General features: G+C 26.6%; 1 long non-coding RNA gene across 1 annotated transcript in view; it reads right to left on the reverse strand.

Moving 5' to 3' along the window:
* The window catches only part of LOC117170659, a 28,914-nt gene extending 16,239 nt beyond the window's left edge, over window positions 1–12,675 (reverse strand). Inside the window, exons 1-2 of the long non-coding RNA XR_004466834.1 lie at window positions 12,345–12,675; window positions 11,701–11,824 (exon numbers count right to left, since the gene is read on the reverse strand). This is a non-coding gene — a long non-coding RNA (uncharacterized LOC117170659). The remainder of the gene's footprint in view (window positions 1–11,700; window positions 11,825–12,344) is intronic.
* Between the last annotated feature and the right edge of the window lie 41 nt (window positions 12,676–12,716).

Here is a 12,716-nt window from a genome sequence, read left to right on the forward strand (position 1 = left end):
AGACTTCTCTCCAAAATACTTCGACCTCTTCTGGTTTGGGTGGGTGTTCGACAGTAACTGGAGGGTCTTGGAAGAGTCGAGATGGGTCAGAGAGAAACTGTATACTATATATATAATATACTATATACGATATATATATATTTATATATATACACATATATATACACACACACACATATATATATATACACATACATATATACATATCTTTTCTTGTGTGTTTATTTTAGGCTTATATCTTTGAATTTACAATAAAAAGCGAGTCCCCCCCCCCGGTTCAAAATCTCGGCGTTATTTTTAGTTTGTAGGTTCAAATTTCCTTTGTTTTCTTTCTTTTATCGTGAAATTATAATGAATTGCTATGAATTACATATCTTTAAGTACGTTTCCGGATTTCCTAGTAACTGCATATCGAAGCACAATTTTAAGAAAGTTCATTTATACCAAATTGAAAGTTTTCTATTTTGCTTTTTCTCCAACCGAGTATATAAGAGACCGCTCTTTTTCAGATTTGCCACGGAACTGTTAAGGAAAACACAAGATAATGTAAGCGTCGACTTACGACTGCGTCATATCCGAGAGTACTTAATTAAGTAGACAATTCAGAATATGAAGACGCATATAAATACTGCCTTCTAAAAAAGATCTTTTTGATAAAGTTTTTTTCAAGCATTCCAAATGCAAAGAATAAATATCCGAGTGCGAGGTGTAATTATGTTCGAGCGCGAAGCGCGAGATTCAACCATCGCGCGCCATAGGCGCGCTCAAACTTGCGAGACAGATATACATACAGACATACACACAGTGATACACATTCGTAGAAACGTTTTTTTCAGGTTCAAAGGGTCTCAAAACGTAGGCGTTTGAAAAAAGAGGGGGTGGGCAAATTGTACACAAATCTAATATTAACCAACCAAAACAATGAATTTTATACCACATAATTAAATTTTTTATTAAATTATTGAATTTCGCAGACAAAAAGACGAATCTTGTGTAAAAAAGATTTAATTTTTTCCGAAAATATTAACTTCCAACATAAAAGTTAATTTATAGTCAAAGAGTTGAAATTTCAACTACAATGATGAATTTTTAAGCAAAAAAGAAAGAAATTTTGATAAATAATTCAATTTTCAACCAAAGAGTTGAATTTTCCACCAAGAGAAGATGATATTTTAACAAAGGTTTTTCAAATATCCGACATGAAATCATATAACAAGAGTACGATTCCCATTTTTCAGACAAAAGTTTTTTTTAACCAAAATTTCGTAGAAAAAAAAACGAATTTTCTATACAAAACAGTTGAATTTTTAACCCAAAAATATAAAATCTTAACAAAAAAATTAATCTTCATCAAAACAGTTGAATTCTCAATTAAAATGATAAATCTTAAACAAACAAAAAAGATTTTTTATAAAGTAGTTCAGCTTTCAAACAAAGAGTTGAATTTTCAACCTGAAAAGATGTATTTTTAACAAAAGGTTTTTCAGATGTCATCTCATGAAATTATTTAACATGAGTATAACTTCCGTTTTCAAGACAAAAGTCATTTTTTTTAACCAAAACAACGAATATTCTATCACATATTTGAAACCTTTGACCAAATTGTTAAATTTCGTAGAAAGAAAGGACTGGTTTTCTGTGCAAAACAGTTGAATTTTAAACCAAGAAATAAAAAATTTTAACAAACAAATTCAACCTCAATCAAGCATTTGAATTTTCATGTAAAGTGATCAATCTTAATCAAATAAATAACGATTATTCTTTCAATCAAAAAGCTGAAATTTTAACTACAATTACGAATCTTTAAGAAAAAAAATGAATTTTGATCAATTAGGTCAACTTTTAAGCAAAACGTTGAATTCTCAACGTAAAAAGACGAATGTCTGATAAAAGGATTTTAAAATGTCTGGCATTAAATTATTTAAAAAGAGTATGATACCCATTATCAAGAGAATGCCTTTTTCGTTAACCAAAACAGCATCTGTTCTACCACTTAGTTGATTTTTTTTACAAAAATTTTGAATTTCATAGACAAAGAGACGAATTTTCTATACAAAATAGTTAAATTTTTAACTGAAAAATATCAGATTTCAACACGAAGTTAATTTTCAACCAAGGAGTTGAATGTTCAACTAAAATTAGGATACTTCAGCTAAAAAAGGAATTAATTTTTAGTAAATTGTTTCAACTTTTAACCAAAGAGTTTAATTTTCAACCTTAAAAGATGATTTTTTAACAAAAGGTTTTTCAAATGGCTGACTTGAAATCATTTAACAAAAGTATGATTCCCGTTTCCAAGACAAACATGTTTTTTTTAAATCAAAACAACAAATATTCTATCACACAGTTGACTTTCTTACCAAATTGTTGAACTTCGTAGACAAACAGACGAATTTTTTTTATTGAACACTTGAAGTTTAAGTTCAAAAATATAAAATACTAATAAAAAAATGAATCTTTAACTAAGCAGGTGAATTTTCAACTAAAATGATCAATCTTAATCAAACAAAAAAATGATTTTTTAATAAAGTAGTTTAGCTCTTAACCAAAGACTCGTTGAATGCTCAACCTAAAAAGATGAATTTTCAACAACAGGTTTTTCAAATGTCTGACGTGGAATTATTTATCAAGAGTACAATTTCCGTTTCCAAGACAAAGGTGTTTTTTCGTAAACGACATTTCGACACGTCATTCTCGAGATCGTGCAAGCTCCTTATCAGATTTGTCATGAGATTTTTAATTTTTCACTTTAGCAGTGTTAACTCTAGTCGGAATGTCAAACTCGACGTCAAGATAAAAATCGATTAAAATACGGTTTCACCTGTCGTCATTAAAGTACATATAGTATGAGTAAATGCAAAGTGTACAGTGTACAGTGTACACTGCATGCAACACATCATCTTTAAGCATTAGACAACTAAAGCTCTTTGCTGTTGTAATATCTGAACCTTCCTTTTTTAGACGTCTATCGTGACGTATTTGCAGATAATTTCCTCTTTCTCGCGATATTTTCACGTCATATTGGTTTCACGCAATCAAACGGCAATTATTCTCGTTCACGTTTGGTTATCGCTCGTCTGCTGCTGCTCAAATGAGTCGATTCACTCGATTTTCCTAAGATTCGATAATAACATGTGCACGAGACAGTAGCTGATATCCAATATCATGTGATTCATTTCTGTCCTTCGAGTGTTTACCTATATATACCTAGGTCGAGTATTTGTTGACAAACATGAGAAAATGGGAAAAATGAATAATTCCTTAATAATTTCTTCTGGTTCGATGAATTTTTTGATTTAATTGATTGAGTAATTGAAAGGGAAAACATTAAGGCATAAGATATTAAAAATTTAGAATGGTACACTTCTCTGGGCACCCCCCCCCCCCTCAAAGCTACATCTTATAATGTCATACGTATAGAGTTTATAATTGAGGTAATCGTTATCATAATTGAATAATGATGGGCCAGAAGGGAGAGCTTTACAGATGACTCTGTGAAGCTCTTCGCCGGGGTCGATTGCTAGAGAAATTGATCAGCGACTTGGGTCGTCACAAAGTGTCACATAGGAAGGTGGTCGCAAAGTTTTTATGACATGTGACAGATAACAAAAAATTAAATCGTGTCGATACATTAAAGACCCATCTTATCTACAACCAACATTTCTATTATGTTACTTTTTAACCAAAGTGTTGATGTTCTAGCAAAAATACGAATTTTCAGAAGACAGTAGAATTTTCAACCCGAAAAGTTGATTTTTTGAAAATTATTTTTATTTTCAGCCAAGAGGGATGAATTTTCCACCAAGAATGATAACTGTTCTACTATTAAAGGATGAATTTTTAATCCAAAAGAATGAACTTTCAACAAAACATTTGAATTTTCAACAAACAAGAAAGATTAAATTATAAACCAGTTGAATTCAACTCAAAAGAAGAAAAAAACAGTTGAATTTGCAAAAAAAAGAACTTACAACAAACAAGATTAAATTTCTACTAAAAAAATTGAATTTTAAACAAAAAACATGAATTTTCAACCAAATAGCAGCATTTTCAACATATAAAGAATAATCTTTTAACCAAAAATGAAAAAGCTAAATTTCCAGAAAAAAAGTAATAAGAAAACTACGAATTTCCCACACAATAGTTAAATTTTCAAATAAATAGCTTAATTTTTAACCAAATAGTTTGTTTTTCACAAAATAGTTGCGTTTTCAAAGAAAAGGGTTCGATTTTAAACCGAAAATATAAATTCTTCACAAAAATTAATTTTTTACCAAATAGATGAATTTTGTACAAAGTACTTGAATTTTCAAATTATAAAGGGTACATTTTTAACCAAAAATGGAATAGTTAAATCCCAGAGAAAGAAATTAATTTCTAAAAAAAATCAATGATTAGAGATGGTATTTTAACCAAGTAGTTGAATTTTCAAACAAAAAGATTATTTTTCACCCTAGAAGACAAATATTTAACAAAATACATGAATTTTCTACTAAGTATTTCAATTTTTAACTTAATAAGGTTGAATTTTTAGCCAAAAACGAAATAGTTAAAATTCCAGACAACAATTTTTTTTACCATAAAACTAATTTAAAACATAAAGTTAATAATTTAATTAAATTTTCTGCCAAATGATTGCATTTTTAACTGAAAATTTCAATTTTCAACAAAAATTAATTTACGGTAAAATAGTTTAATATTCAACTAAACTTATAACTCTATAGCCATAAAAATAAATGTTGTATAAAGTGCTTAAACTTAAAACCAAACACTTCAATATTTAGCCATGTAGAATAATTTTTAGAAAATAAGAATAACGTTTCACACAAATAGACTATTTTTGAACAAAATGAATAAATTTTCTACTTAATCTGTTGAAAGGAAACATTTTCAACCTAAAATAGAATACTTAAATATACAGGTAACAGGATTAATTTATTTACAACAAAATTTGAAGAAATGAGTTAAATTTTTCTTCAAGTATATTAGTTTTTAACCAAATAATTTATTTTTCTCACAAATAACTTTAATTTTTGATTTAAAAGTTAATTTCCAACGATAATTAAATTAATAAACAGATAGTTTCATTTTGAACTAAATTGTTCAATTTTTAATCCTAAAAGAGGATTTTTCTACAAAAAAGTTTAATGTTTACCCCAAAAATAGGATTTTTTACTAAAGCGGTGCAACTTTTAACAAGAAGTTGAATTTTTTATGAAATAGTTAAATAAAGAATAGATGTTCAACCAGAAATGGAATAGTTAAATTCCCAGATAAAAAATTAATTTGTAACCAACAAATAAATGAATTTTCAAAAAATACGTTAATTTCCAATTAAATGGTTTAATTTTTATTCAAATGGTTTAATTTTCTACAATATTTTTTAATTTATACAATAAATACTCTTATATGATAAATTGCAGCGTTCGCAAAAAAAAATTTCAAACAAAGATTCTTGTGACCACAAAAATGATTTGGCCTGCTTAAGATTCATCAAATGTCGTTTTCATAAAAGAACAAAAAAAAAGATAAAATAAAAGACTAGGCTTTTTCCATTAACTCTACATCCTCATTTTTAATTCGTACTTATTGTTTTTTCTTTATAAAATTTAATTTTTTGCGAACAATGTAAGATGTTATAAAAGACTAGGAGGTATTAAACATTTTTAGAAGCTTTTAAAAATTAACAAAGTTTTTTTCAGCATTTTGTCGAAATATTTGATGTTTTTAAGAAAATAGATTTTTTTTCTAGAAAATCGGTTCTTATGTTTCAAGAAAAATTATCGCCATTTTGTTAATTTTAGACATTTTGTTACGTTTTTTTACATTTGGGAAGAGGGTAATATACCTCACCATATTAAAGAAAGGAAGCTTACATATTTTTATTATATCAAAAATTATAACGAAATCACGAAATTTCAAATTCCCGAATCTTTTCGGGAATTTATTGATTACAATAATTTACTAATTTTGGAAATTTTAAATTTTGGCATTTTGAAAAATGGGGTTTTAAAAGGTTCGGTAATTACACAATTTCAAGAATTTAATAATTTCCGTAATATGAAATTTCTGAATTTTGCTAGTTTTATTCATTTCCCCTTTCGGAATATTTTGGTTTCCTTAATAAATATTTTCGGTATTTGTATTGAGTTTCGGTAATTTGAAATTTCAACAAATTTGATTTGACGGAAATTTTTGATTTCGGGAAAATTATTTTGTCTCGATTGAAGTTTATATAGATTTTGACATTGATTTTAAATCATTAGAGATTATAAGGTTTTACTCTTTTCTAATTTCGAAAAATTAAATTTCTATTGCTTTTCTTGTTATAAAAAATATTTTCCATACAAAAAAATAAAAACCACTCTATGAAGACCATTTATGTTGGTTAAAAATTCACAAGTGCACAGTCGGTGTAACCCGGAATTTAATCTTCATAATCGGCTACACAAATATATAATTTTGGGTTTTATCTCTGGGTCATATCTTTTCCTTCTCCTTGAACCAAATTGAAACTGTTTCATAAATTATTATTATCAATCAGGAAATAAGCGAATAAACAACTTTAACATTTTTGTTCATAAATCAGCTAGTTTGCGACAAATAAATGATGCAATTATTAACAAACATTATGAAAATTGCAAACATTACATAATATTGGCTATAGAAAAGATTTTTTTAAACTTGAAAGAATGATTATTACAATTTTATGTATAAAGAAAGTCATTTTTGTCGTTATAAATTTCGTACATTTTGTAACATTTGTTTACAAAACTGTCCAATTTCATTATTAGCTTTAAATGTTGTTGTATTATTAATTTTAGCTTGCTTCAAATAAAATTGAATGGGAAAAATAATGTTGTGCAGAACAAAATGTTTATTTGTGGTACTTCTTTATAATATTTTTATCATTAATAACAATTTCTGACTTTTGGTAAATTTGTTACAAGATCCAGGTGTTTAAAAAATAAGAATTCAGCTTTGTTTACAACAATCAGAAAATAAGTGATTAGTCTAATATCTTGATCGAGCATCATTGTTGGCTTGCTTCCAAAATTTCGTTTGGAAATAAATTTATCTAATGGAAAACAAATTATTTTCAAAGAAAAAGACATTTTTTGTTGCAAAAAATGAAATATATTAACTGTAAACAGAATTTTTTGATTGGTGATCATTTTTGGAATAGTTTAAATTTGGTTCAAAGAGAAAGAAAATATTTGTTACAAAGATGAAATTTAATATGGAACAGTAAACACAAGAGTGAAGTTTTTTTGATTAGTTTTATTTATAATTGTAACTACACACTACCGGTAGAAATTAGCTGCACGCATATTTTTGAAACTATTGCTAAAGTGCCTTAATTTTTATTATTATAAGAACAAATTTTCTTCTCAACATAACACGAAAGCTGATAACATTTTACGTCTAATAAACTTTAAAGGTACGTTTCCATAATATTTTCATAAATTATTGAAATATTTTGGAAATTTCTTCGCAAATTTCACCCTAGGGTCAAACGTGGGGCAAAAAATATTTAAAAGAAAAGATTGAATGCAGTTTCATCTATCTGTCTAATAAACTGGGAAGCTCTCAATTTTTTATGTTTGAAAAATTTAAACTATTCAAAACTTCACTACCTCAAATTTTTAATTTTTACGTATAATTTGATCTTATTTATCTGAGTAGAAAATCAAGATTAAAAAAGGACAAGTAAAACTCTGAGAAACAGTTATTCAGATTTGATATGATCATGGATAAACTTTCCTGTCAATTTCGCATGAAATAATAAAAAGTGATCAATCTTGGCATCATTTGATTTGATTGATTTTATCGTAAAAATTTCCACTCTTTGAGGCAATCTTGGTAATGAATTTGTAATCATGTAACCAATTTCTGAGATGGACATGGGCCAGACGCTTATTAAGCATCTGAATTGTTTGCGCAAATTAAAATACATTATTTGTGTTTCCGCATACCAGCGTATCTTCGAAGTTCAGGGACAACTATTAGATGTTTTTAAAATGTTGAAATAAATAATTAAATTTAAAAGAACAGAAAAAATAGCAAAAGACCAAATAAAGCAAATTAAGAAAAACGAAAATTAATTTCCTTTTTTTTTGTTTAAGACAAAAGATCCTACCTTTCTAAAAAAAAGTGGTGTCGGAATATATCTTGAAAATCTCGCAATTATTGTTAACCGGATCGGCTTTTCATTATTTAAAGTTCTTTAAAATCTTGAATTTCTTATTTAATAAATTAAATCTAGAAATTCTTTCTTTTAATCAGAAACAGAGTAAAAAAAATATCCAAATTGAAAAACATTTTTGCTGTTTAAAACCCTTGTGCAGTTAAGGATATTTTAAGATCTTAGATGTACCTTAGTGTTTAAAATTACTTAATTTTTACTTTGATGTATAAAATTCATAAAAAAGGTCCATTTCCTATTGTAATTAACTTTCTTATAGAAACTTACTTGCAAATAATGAAAATATTGTTAAACTCACAATTGTTTATTTAAATTTACTTATTTGCACATGTGTGGTTCTTCTTCTGCTTTAGATAAAAGTCATAATTTTCATTCAATTTTAATTTGCAATAGCTCATTCTATTTCTTAAAAGGTTTGAAATGACTGGATGTATCGTATTTTTATTGAATATTATTTATGAAACTATTTAATGCAAAAATGACCTACTAATAATAATTGTGTATCCATTTACGGAACAGAATACAATTTTAATTTAAAAAAAATAAAGATTTCAATTTCTAAGATTTATTTTGATTTCTGAATTATAAATAAATATTGTTACTTGTAAATTAATGTTAAATGAAAATCACGACTTTTGTTTGAAGTGGATGAAAAAACATAATTATTCACATAGATAAATTTAAACAAACAATTCGTACCTAAACTATTTTTGGAGATATTTTCCCATGGATTTCTCTTCTAAAATTTGTTGCAGCAGGCACTTTTTTGTTAATTTTGTAAAACAAGTTGATCATTAAGTAATTTTAAATAAAAAGTTTTAATTTTCAAATAAATTATCAAAAATGTGATACATATTTCATTTTAATCCTTTTCAATGAAAAGTAGTATTTTTTATAAAGAATTTTGATATAAAAACATAATTATTCGAAGAAGATTGAAAATATCTAAATATTTTCTGTTGAGTTAGTTTTATTCAACCGAAATTAACATTTTTAATAAAAAATCAACATCATGATTTACAATGTCACAGATTCCAACAATTTTAGGTTATGTTAGAGGCTTATGTCGAAAATGAGTATTTTTAATATAAAATTATTAAATTTCAAAGAATAAAAAATTTGCATCGATTTATCTTTTTCGATTTTGTTAGGGTTTTTCTTAACGGCTTTTGATACTTTAGAAGAAAACGAGATTGGTATTTTAAAGCAAAAATTATTATAGCTCGAACACATTTGTCAAATTTGGAACAGTATCAGATGATATTGTGGTTTTTACAGGAATTCGGTTGTTTAAATATAAAATTTTAAAAAAATGTTTGAAAGATTCATAACTTTGTTACATTTTATGTTAAGTTGGCGTTTTACATCGGGAACAGAGTTATTTTTAGTAAAAAATAATTGGTCGAACAAAATCGGAAATTTTGAAACAGAATCAGTTTATACACACATTTTTCTCAGGAAAACAATGATTGAAAAAAAAATTAAGATGATGCAAAACTGTTCAAACATTTTAGGCTATATTGTACTCATACACCGGAATTTGGTATTTTTAGTTAAAAAATAAATCATTTTCGTAGAAAAATTTAAAATTTGAGTGCAATTGTAGGTTAGGCTAGCGGTTTTTATTTACAATTTGAAACAATTTTTTTAATGTTATTTTGTAGTGTTTTTGATCGAATTTATTATTATATATATTTGTATCATATATTTGTAGTTTTATTTTTACAAATCATAAGATTTTTCAGATAATCATTCAGAATAATGCAATTTATCATTTTTCTACAACCTTTGTTTTTGTTGGCGTTTCATATCGGAAATCGATAATTTTGTTGAAAAATTATTGGATTTCAAAGAAGATAAAACATTTTTAAACCATTTTACTTTATAGATAGGTTATTTAAAAAAAAATTAGGTTTAAAAGAATATTTAAATCTTAAACAATTCTTTGTTATGTAATCGTAATGCTTTTCCAAAAATTGATATTGTTTATAAAAATCATTTAATTTCAAAGAATGTTTACTAATTTTTAGTAAAGAGGTATTGGATTAAAAAAAAAAAGATATAAGAGTTTAAGCCTATAAATCGGTTATTTTTAACAATAAACATTAAGTTTAAAAGAAGATTTAGAGTCTCAAACAAAGTTTCGTTATTTTATTTTGGTGTTTTTCGTATAAAATTATTTAAATGACTATTATTAATCAAAAGTAATTCGATTTCAAATAATATTTACAATATTTGGACAATCTTAGGTCTACGTTAACATTTTATTTAAAAAACTGGTATTTTAAATCAAAATTCAGTATAGTTCAGACAATATTTTCATTTTTTAAACAGTATCAGGTGATTTTCACGTTTTTCACGGAAAATCGGTTAATGGAAAAAATTATTTTTAAATGAAAAAAAAAATTGAAACCGGGATCACAATTTCAGCAATATTTAAGTTAATTTTATCGTCTTTTTAATGGAACTTGGTTAATAAAAAAAATTAAGGAAGATTTACAGTTTTGTACAATTTTCATCATGTTATGTTAGTCCTTTTTGTCCAAAATTTATAATTTTACTGAAAAACTAAACTTATGTATATATTCTTTAGGTAGTCATTCAGAATTATAAAAAATTTACAATTTTTTGATTAGCAAGCGTTTTATCTGAAAAATAGGTACTTTTGATAAAACATCATTGGATTTTAAGAAATCTAAGAAAGCTTTAGCTTACGAATCAGTCGTTTTCGAAAAAAAATTAGGTTTAAAAGAAGATTTACAACCTTAAATTATTTTGTTGTATAATATTTTAGTGTTTTTCGTATGAAATTAATATTATTAATGAAAAATTATTAGATTTAAAATAATATTTGCACAATTTTAGGTTATGTTAGCTTTTTATACCAAAAATTCGTATTTTAAATAAAAAATCAGTATCGGATAAAGAAGTTTTTTAATTCTTAAACAGTATCAGGTTATATTCATATTTTTCATGGGAAATCGGTTAATGGAAAAAATCATTTTTTAATTTAAAAAAACGTTTTTTAACGTTTTATCTGAGAATCGGTTATTTGAAACAAAAATAATTAAATTCATGTTTTTCGTTCAGATTTTTGTTTAAATGATCAATCACGATTATTAAATTTATTATTTTTTGTATTTTTGAGGTATCATATCGGATATCGGTACTTCTATCAATATTTATTTTATTTTGTACTCAAAACAATGTCTGATTCAATTAACAAGAGTTAGGGTTAAATATGCACTTACTATTTTTTTCTGGTTATAGTTACCAAAATTCGGTTTAAATTAACCAGAAATTCTGATTAAAACATTTAGAATTCTGATTACTTTAATTAGAAAAAGAAGTAAGGGCCTATTTAACCAGAAAATTTTGTGAGTGTTCAAATTAAAAACTTCTTTAAAAAAAAAGTAAATAATAATCGCGCACGAAGCGCGTGTATTTGTTTTCTAGTTATCTATATAAAAATAAAGGGGAAACTTTCAACTTACAGAGTCTTGACTCGCTTGAACCTGAAATACTTGCAGACTGTTAATGTCATGGTTCGCTCTACAATTAAGTCTTCTATTTAAAGTACAAACACATCCTATTCTGTTGCCTAATTTCTTCAACTTGCTTCAAACCACAAAAGCGTCTGTTTACACTTTGCAAACAAGAATAAGGGAAACTGTTTTCAATTCTTTAAAAATTTCTAAGAATAGAAAAAAGATTCTTTAAGAAATCGAGAAATAAAAAGAACAATAGAGTTTTCATTTTTCTGTTTCAACGAAAAAGTACAAAAGTCATTTATGTGCACATGCAATAAGTTTTTAATTTCTTTTGTAAATGAAATCGGAGCTAACATTCATAAATTACAAAAGGAAAAAAACAATACACGATTATTCTACGATTTTCAAATCTTATCACGGTTATTTCCAAAAATTAATTCTTTTACAAAAAAAAATAGTTTTAAAAATAATTGAAGTTACCCCCAGAATTTTTACTGTGTTCTCTTCAACTGTTTTTTCAATTCTAGTTAGAATTTTGCGAAATCACGAATGGCCTTCCCGATATTGATATTTTTTTCCATAAAATGCTAATCCGAGAAAAGTTTCCTCTGTGTAAGTGCAAAAATGAGGAAGGCAAACATTCGCACCTCGTGTGTATAAATTACGCTTCCTGATCAGACGATGGCGCCATTCACCTTGGAAATAATTCCCACAAAGAGTATGTCACTGCCGATCGAATCCGATCCGATGGACTCGATTCGAGAAAAAAAAACACGTTTTCGCGCCCGTTGCACCGAATTTAATGCAGGTCGAGAATATGGGACAATGGCAAGGCGAGACAGGAAATACGGCCAGGCGAGAGACCCGAACTGAGCCTTAATTAGAAACGTAACTAAAGGTAAGAAAGAACTTTAATTGCGCCATGAGAATAACGTTTGCCAACTTCAGCCAAATCAGACGATAGACCTAAAGATATAGTTACTAGCTAGTCGGTGCGGTGGCCGCAGACAGTAAAGTTC

The sequence above is a fragment of the Belonocnema kinseyi genome, chromosome 4 (assembly GCF_010883055.1).
Source record: "Belonocnema kinseyi isolate 2016_QV_RU_SX_M_011 chromosome 4, B_treatae_v1, whole genome shotgun sequence".
Taxonomy (NCBI): Eukaryota; Metazoa; Arthropoda; class Insecta; order Hymenoptera; family Cynipidae; genus Belonocnema; species Belonocnema kinseyi.